Here is a 6,000-nt window from a genome sequence, read left to right on the forward strand (position 1 = left end):
TCTCCTCACACCCTGTCCTGTTCCCAGCCTCCCCTCTCCCTGGTCTCCTCACACCCTGTTCTGTCCCCGGCCTCCCCTCTCCCTGGTCTCCTCACACCCTGTCCTGTTCCCAGCCTCCCCTCTCCCTGGTCTCCTCACACCCTGTCCTGTTCCCAGCCTCCCCTCTCCCTGGTCTCCTCACACCCTGTCCTGTTCCCAGCCTCCCTGGTCTCCTCACACCCTGTTCTGTCCCCGGCCTCCCCTCTCCCTGGTCTCCTCACACCCTGTTCTGTCCCCGGCCTCCCCTCTCCTCACACCCTGTCCCCGGCCTCCCCTCTCACCCTGTCCCCGGCCTCCCCTCTCACCCTGTCCCCTCTCCTCACACCCTGTCCCCGGCCTCCTCACACCGTGTTCCGTCCTCTCCTCGCCGCCGTCACCACCACCTTATCTTCTTCTCCTCGCGTTCTCCCGCCTTATTTTGACTGACGGATGATGACGCACCGCTGGGCGGGGACATATAGTTGAGTGACAGGTGACGTTGGTTAGGCGGGGCTCAACGGGTGAGTGACAGGCGATTCTACAGTGGGCGGGGCTCTTAAAGTGAGTGGCGGGTGACGCAGCAGTGGGCGGGGTTATCAGTATGACTGACGTCCCGAGATAAAGCGTTCTAGGCGTGACCTCTCGGGGCGGCTACGTGATGACGTCGGTCACTGGGCGGGGGTTCCCGGCTCGGTGATGGCGGCTCCCGCCGGGTTAAGCAGCTGATGAGACGAGGTGGAGCCGCCGGGCCCAAGATCAAGTGGAGGCCCTAAGTCCCGGCAGAGGGTCCAAGGCTCCGTGTCCGGACCCAGCAACGGTACGTGTGTACCCGGCTGTGGGGGACGCTACTGTCCCCTAATACCCCATATACCCGGGTGTAGGGGGCGCTACTGTCCCCTGTACACTGCATACCCGGGTGTAGAGGGAGCTACTGTCCCCTAATACCCCATATACTCGGCTGTAGGGGGCGCTACTGTCCCCATACACTGTATACTCGGGTGTAGGGGGCGCTACTGTCCCCTAATACCCCGTATACCCGGCTGTAGGGGGGCGCTGCTGTCCCCTAATACCCCGTATTCCCGGCTGTAGGGGGCGCTACTGTCTCCTAATACCCCATATACCCGGGTGTAGGGGGTGCTACTGTCCCCATACCCCGTATACCCGGGTGTAGGGGGCGCTACAATCCCCTCATACACTGTATACCCGGGTGTAGGGGGCGCTACTGTCCCCATACACTATATACCCGGGTGTAGGGTGCTCTACTATAACCGAATACCCCGTATATCCGGGTGTAGGGGGCTCTACTGTCCCCTTACACTATATACCCCGGTGTAGAGAGCACTACTATCCCCTATATACCGTATACCCGGGTGTAGGGGGCTCTACTATCCCCTATATACTGTATACCCGGGTGTAGAGAGCACTACTATTCCTTATATACTGTATACCCGGGTGTAGAGAGCACTACTATCCCCCATACACTGTATACCCAGGTGTAGGGGGCGCTACTGTCCCCATACACTGTATATTCGGGTGTAGAGGGCGCTACTGTCCCCTAATACCCCGTATACCCGGCTGTAGGGGGCGCTACTGTCCCCTAATACCCTGTATTCCTGGCTGTAGGGGGGCGCTACTGTCTCCTAATACCCCATATACCCGGGTGTAGTGGGTGCTACTGTCCCCATACCCCATATACCCGGGTGTAGGGGGCGCTACAATCCCCTCATACACTGTATACCCGGGTGTAGGGGGCGCTACTGTCCCCATACACTATATACCCGGGTGTAGGGTGCTCTACTATAACCGAATACCCCGTATATCCGGGTGTAGGGGGCTCTACTGTCTCCTTACACTATATACCCCACTATAGAGAGCACTACTATCCCCTTTATACCGTATACCCGGGTGTAGGGGGCTCTACTATCCCCTATGTACTTTATACCCGGGTGTAGAGAGCACTACTATCCCCTATACACTGTATACCCGGGTGTAGGGGGCGCTACTGTCCCCTGTACACTGTATACCCGGGTGTAGGGGGCGCTACTGTCCCCTGTACACTGTATACCCGGGTGTAGGGGGCGCTACTGTCCCCTGTACACTGTATACCCGGGTGTAGGGGGCGCTACTGTCCCCATACACTGTATACCCGGGTGTAGGGGGCGCTACTGTCCCCATACACTGTATACCCGGGTGTAGGGGGCGCTACTGTCCCCATACACTGTATACCCGGGTGTAGGGGGCGCTACTATACCCATACACTGTGTACCCAGGTGTAGGGGGCGCTACTATCCTCCATACACTGTGTACCCGGGTGTAGGGGGCGCTACTATCCTCCATACACTGTGTACCCGGGTGTAGGGGGCGCTACTATCCTCCATACACTGTGTACCCGGGTGTAGGGGGCGCTACTATCCTACATACACTGTATACCCGGGTGTAGGGGGCGCTACTATCCTCCATACACTGTATACCCGGGTGTAGGGGGCGCAACTATCCCCATATACCCGGGTATAGGGAGCACTTCTATTTTCTAGTACAGTGGCAGCCAACTCCAGTCCTCGAGAGCTACCAACAGTTCACGTTTTCCAGGCAACCTAGCTGCTGCACAGATGTAATCATTACTTACTGACACATTTTAAATGATCCAAAGGGGGAGCTAATTACTTCACTTGTGATTCTGTGATGAGATCTGGAAAACATGCACTGTTAGTAGCTCTCGAGGACTGGCATTGGCTACCCCAGCTCTAGTACATTGTATACCCAGGTGTAGGGATCAATGCTTCCCCTCTTGCAATATATACCTTATGCTGGGTACACACCAAAACGATTTTGGCACAATCCCATCAATCTGGATTCAATTCAGACTGATTGGATGCAGATTTGGTCAAATTCGTTTGGTTGGATCTGAATCGGATCCGAATCCGATCCTACCTGCTGCAGGTAGGATCTGTAAAAGATCCATTCATCTGAATACAGAGGGGATCGGATCGTATGCAAATCGTTTTGGTGTGTACCCAGCATTAGTGTAGGGATCACTAGTCCCTCGCCCTCCCACCACACTATACCTGGGTGTAAGGAGCGCTAATATTTATTCTGCATCGCTCTACAGAGAATATTTGAACACTCGCATCAGTCCCTGCCCCAGGGGAGCTTACAATCTATATTCCCTACCACATGTACACACACAGAATCATTCTAGGGTTACTTTTTGTTGGAAACCAAGAGTTTGTTGGAAACTGGAGTACTTCAAGGAACACCATGCAAGCAAGGAGAGAATATACAAACTCCACACAGTTAGGGCCATGGTGGGAATCAAACCAATGACTCAGTGCTTTGTGGAAGTAATGCTAACATTACACCGTCCCTGCTCTGGACACTGTATTCCTGGGTCCTGGAAGACTTTGGCAGGTAGAGATTGGTCAGTTAGTAAGACATCCCCAAAGTGTAGATGCGGGAGATTGTTGCACACAGAATTCGTGCCGGTTGCTGGTGCAGCGATCTGTTCCCGGAGTGTGCTGTTCTGACATCTCTTCTCTCTCCTCCAGATTGTAAGGACTGAAGCCCCATTCTCCCATCTGACAGCACACATGGTGATAGCAGCTACATCGGGAGAGACTGCCTGGATTTATAGCGCTTATTATAATATAACAGAACCCTCTGAATTACCCCTGGGTGCAGGAGTGTGATCGGTGGCCGGGATGTGCTGAAGGATGGTGGACAGAACTAGCAGGACCTGGCTCATTTGTCTCATGTGTGTTGGAAAATCCCATTTGTCCTAATGTAACAGAAGAATAAAGGATCCTCGCTGGTTGTATATATTTCCCTGACGCCTGGATTATCGGCTAGCCTCTCCTCACAGTTAGTTCCTGTCCTAGAAGGAACCTTATAGCCTAATCAGCCCCTCTGGTAGCCATCGTAGTCTGGCATTTGCTAGATCGCCCGCCTCTGAGGAATCTTATACAAGGTGTCCCCGGAACCTGGTTACTGTAGCAGTCTAGTTTATGTAACGTGCTGCCTGGGATAATCTGATGGACTGACAGAACTTAGATAAAAGGGTAAGAAGTACAGAACACTTACTGCATGTCTCTGTTTGACTGCCATTTTGTGCGCAAATCAAATGTATTTGTGATGCATAGCTTATCCCTTCACTAACAACCAGTGACAACACTGTGCACGGCCTATCCCTTCACTAATAAACAGTGACAACACTGTGCTCGGCCTATCCCTTCACTAATAACCAGTGACATCACTGTGTGCGGCCTATCCCTTCACTAACAACCAGTGACATCACTGTGCGCGGCCTATCCCTTTACTAATAACCAGTGACAACACTGTGCGCGGCCTATCCCTTCACTAACAACCAGTGACAACACTGTGCACGGCCTATCCCTTCACTAATAACCAGTGACAACACTGTGCTCGGCCTATCCCTTCACTAATAACCAGTGACATCACTGTGTGCGGCCTATCCCTTCACTAACAACCAGTGACATCACTGTGCGCGGCCTATCCCTTTACTAATAACCAGTGACAACACTGTGCGCGGCCTATCCCTTCACTAATAACCAGTGACAACACTGTGCGCGGCCTATCCCTTCACTAATAACCAGTGACAACACTGTGCGCGGCCTATCCCTTCACTAATAACCAGTGACATCACTGTGCGCGGCCTATCCCTTCACTAACAACCAGTGACATCACTGTGCGCGGCCTATCCCTTTACTAATAACCAGTGACAACACTGTGCGCGGCCTATCCCTTTACTAATACCAAGTGACATCACTGTGTGCGGCCTATCCCTTCACTAATAACCAGTGACAACACTGTGCGCGGCCTATCCCTTCACTAATAACCAGTGACAACACTGTGCGCGGCCTATCCCTTCACTAATAACCAGTGACAACACTGTCCGCGGCCTATCCCTTCACTAATAACAAGTGACATCACTGTGCGCGGCCTATCCCTTCACTAATAACCAGTGACAACACTGTGCGCGGCCTATCCCTTCACTAATAACCAGTGACATAACTGTGCGCGGCCTATCCCTTCACTAATAACCAGTGACAACACTGTGCGCGGCCTATCCCTTCACTAATAACCAGTGACATCACTGTGCGCGGCCTATCCCTTCACTAATAACCAGTGACATCACTGTGCGCGGCCTATCCCTTCACTAATAACCAGTGACATCACTGTGCGCGGCCTATCCCTACACTAATAACCAGTGACATCACTGTGCGCGGCCTATCCCTACACTAATAACCAGTGACATCACTGTGCGCGGCCTATCCCTTCACTAATATCCAGTGACATCACTGTGCGCGACCTATCCCTTCACTAATATCCAGTGACATCACTGTGCGCGGCCTATCCCTACACTAATAACCAGTGACATCACTGTGCGCGGCCTATCCCTACACTAATAACCAGTGACATCACTGTGCGCGGCCTATCCCTTCACTAATATCCAGTGACATCACTGTGCGCGGCCTATCCCTTCACTAATATCCAGTGACATCACTGTTCGCGACCTATCCCTTCACTAATATCCAGTGACATCACTGTTCGCGACCTATCCCTTCACTAATATCCAGTGACATCACTGTGCGCGGCCTATCTAGTGTTCCCGCTAGGCTGTTTTAGCGGGGCGCTGCGCCCTGCCCGATTTTTACAGGGCAAAATGCGCCCTGCCCGGCTAGCAGCGCCCTGCTAAAACAGCGTGGTGCCTGCCCTGGTTGTGTGCAAGGGGAAGCGCAGCGCCGCCTTATACGGCGATTCCCAGCGCTTCCCCGGCAGCACGGTAACTTTGGCGTGCCGGGCCCGCCTCCTTTCGTGACGTCGCGGCCCGGGACCTCTCACAATTGTGACGTCGGCGGGTCCGGTCCGCCCCCCTTGCGCTGCCCCCGTGCAGCGGCGCCCTGCCCGCCCTCATTTCTAGAGGGAACACTACTATCCCTTCACTAATATCCAGTGATATCACTG

General features: G+C 53.6%; 1 protein-coding gene and 1 long non-coding RNA gene across 2 annotated transcripts in view; one reads left to right on the plus strand and one right to left on the minus strand.

Annotated features, from left to right (window-relative positions):
- INCA1 (inhibitor of CDK, cyclin A1 interacting protein 1) overlaps positions 1-382 on the minus strand; it is a 46,774-nt gene extending 46,392 nt beyond the window's left edge. The window contains exon 1 of the mRNA XM_083185796.1: positions 363-382. The gene's annotated coding sequence lies outside the window, so the exon portion shown is untranslated. The remainder of the gene's footprint in view (positions 1-362) is intronic.
- Positions 383-602: 220 nt separating this feature from the next.
- Positions 603-3,836, plus strand: LOC146076027 (uncharacterized). The gene is made up of 2 exons (XR_014473681.1): positions 603-835; positions 3,564-3,836. It is a non-coding gene; the product is annotated as an uncharacterized LOC146076027 (long non-coding RNA).
- The last annotated feature ends 2,164 nt before the right edge of the window (positions 3,837-6,000 follow it).

The sequence above is a fragment of the Crinia signifera genome, chromosome 4 (genome assembly GCF_055691185.1).
Source record: "Crinia signifera chromosome 4, ASM5569118v1, whole genome shotgun sequence".
Classification (NCBI taxonomy): Eukaryota; Metazoa; Chordata; class Amphibia; order Anura; family Myobatrachidae; genus Crinia; species Crinia signifera.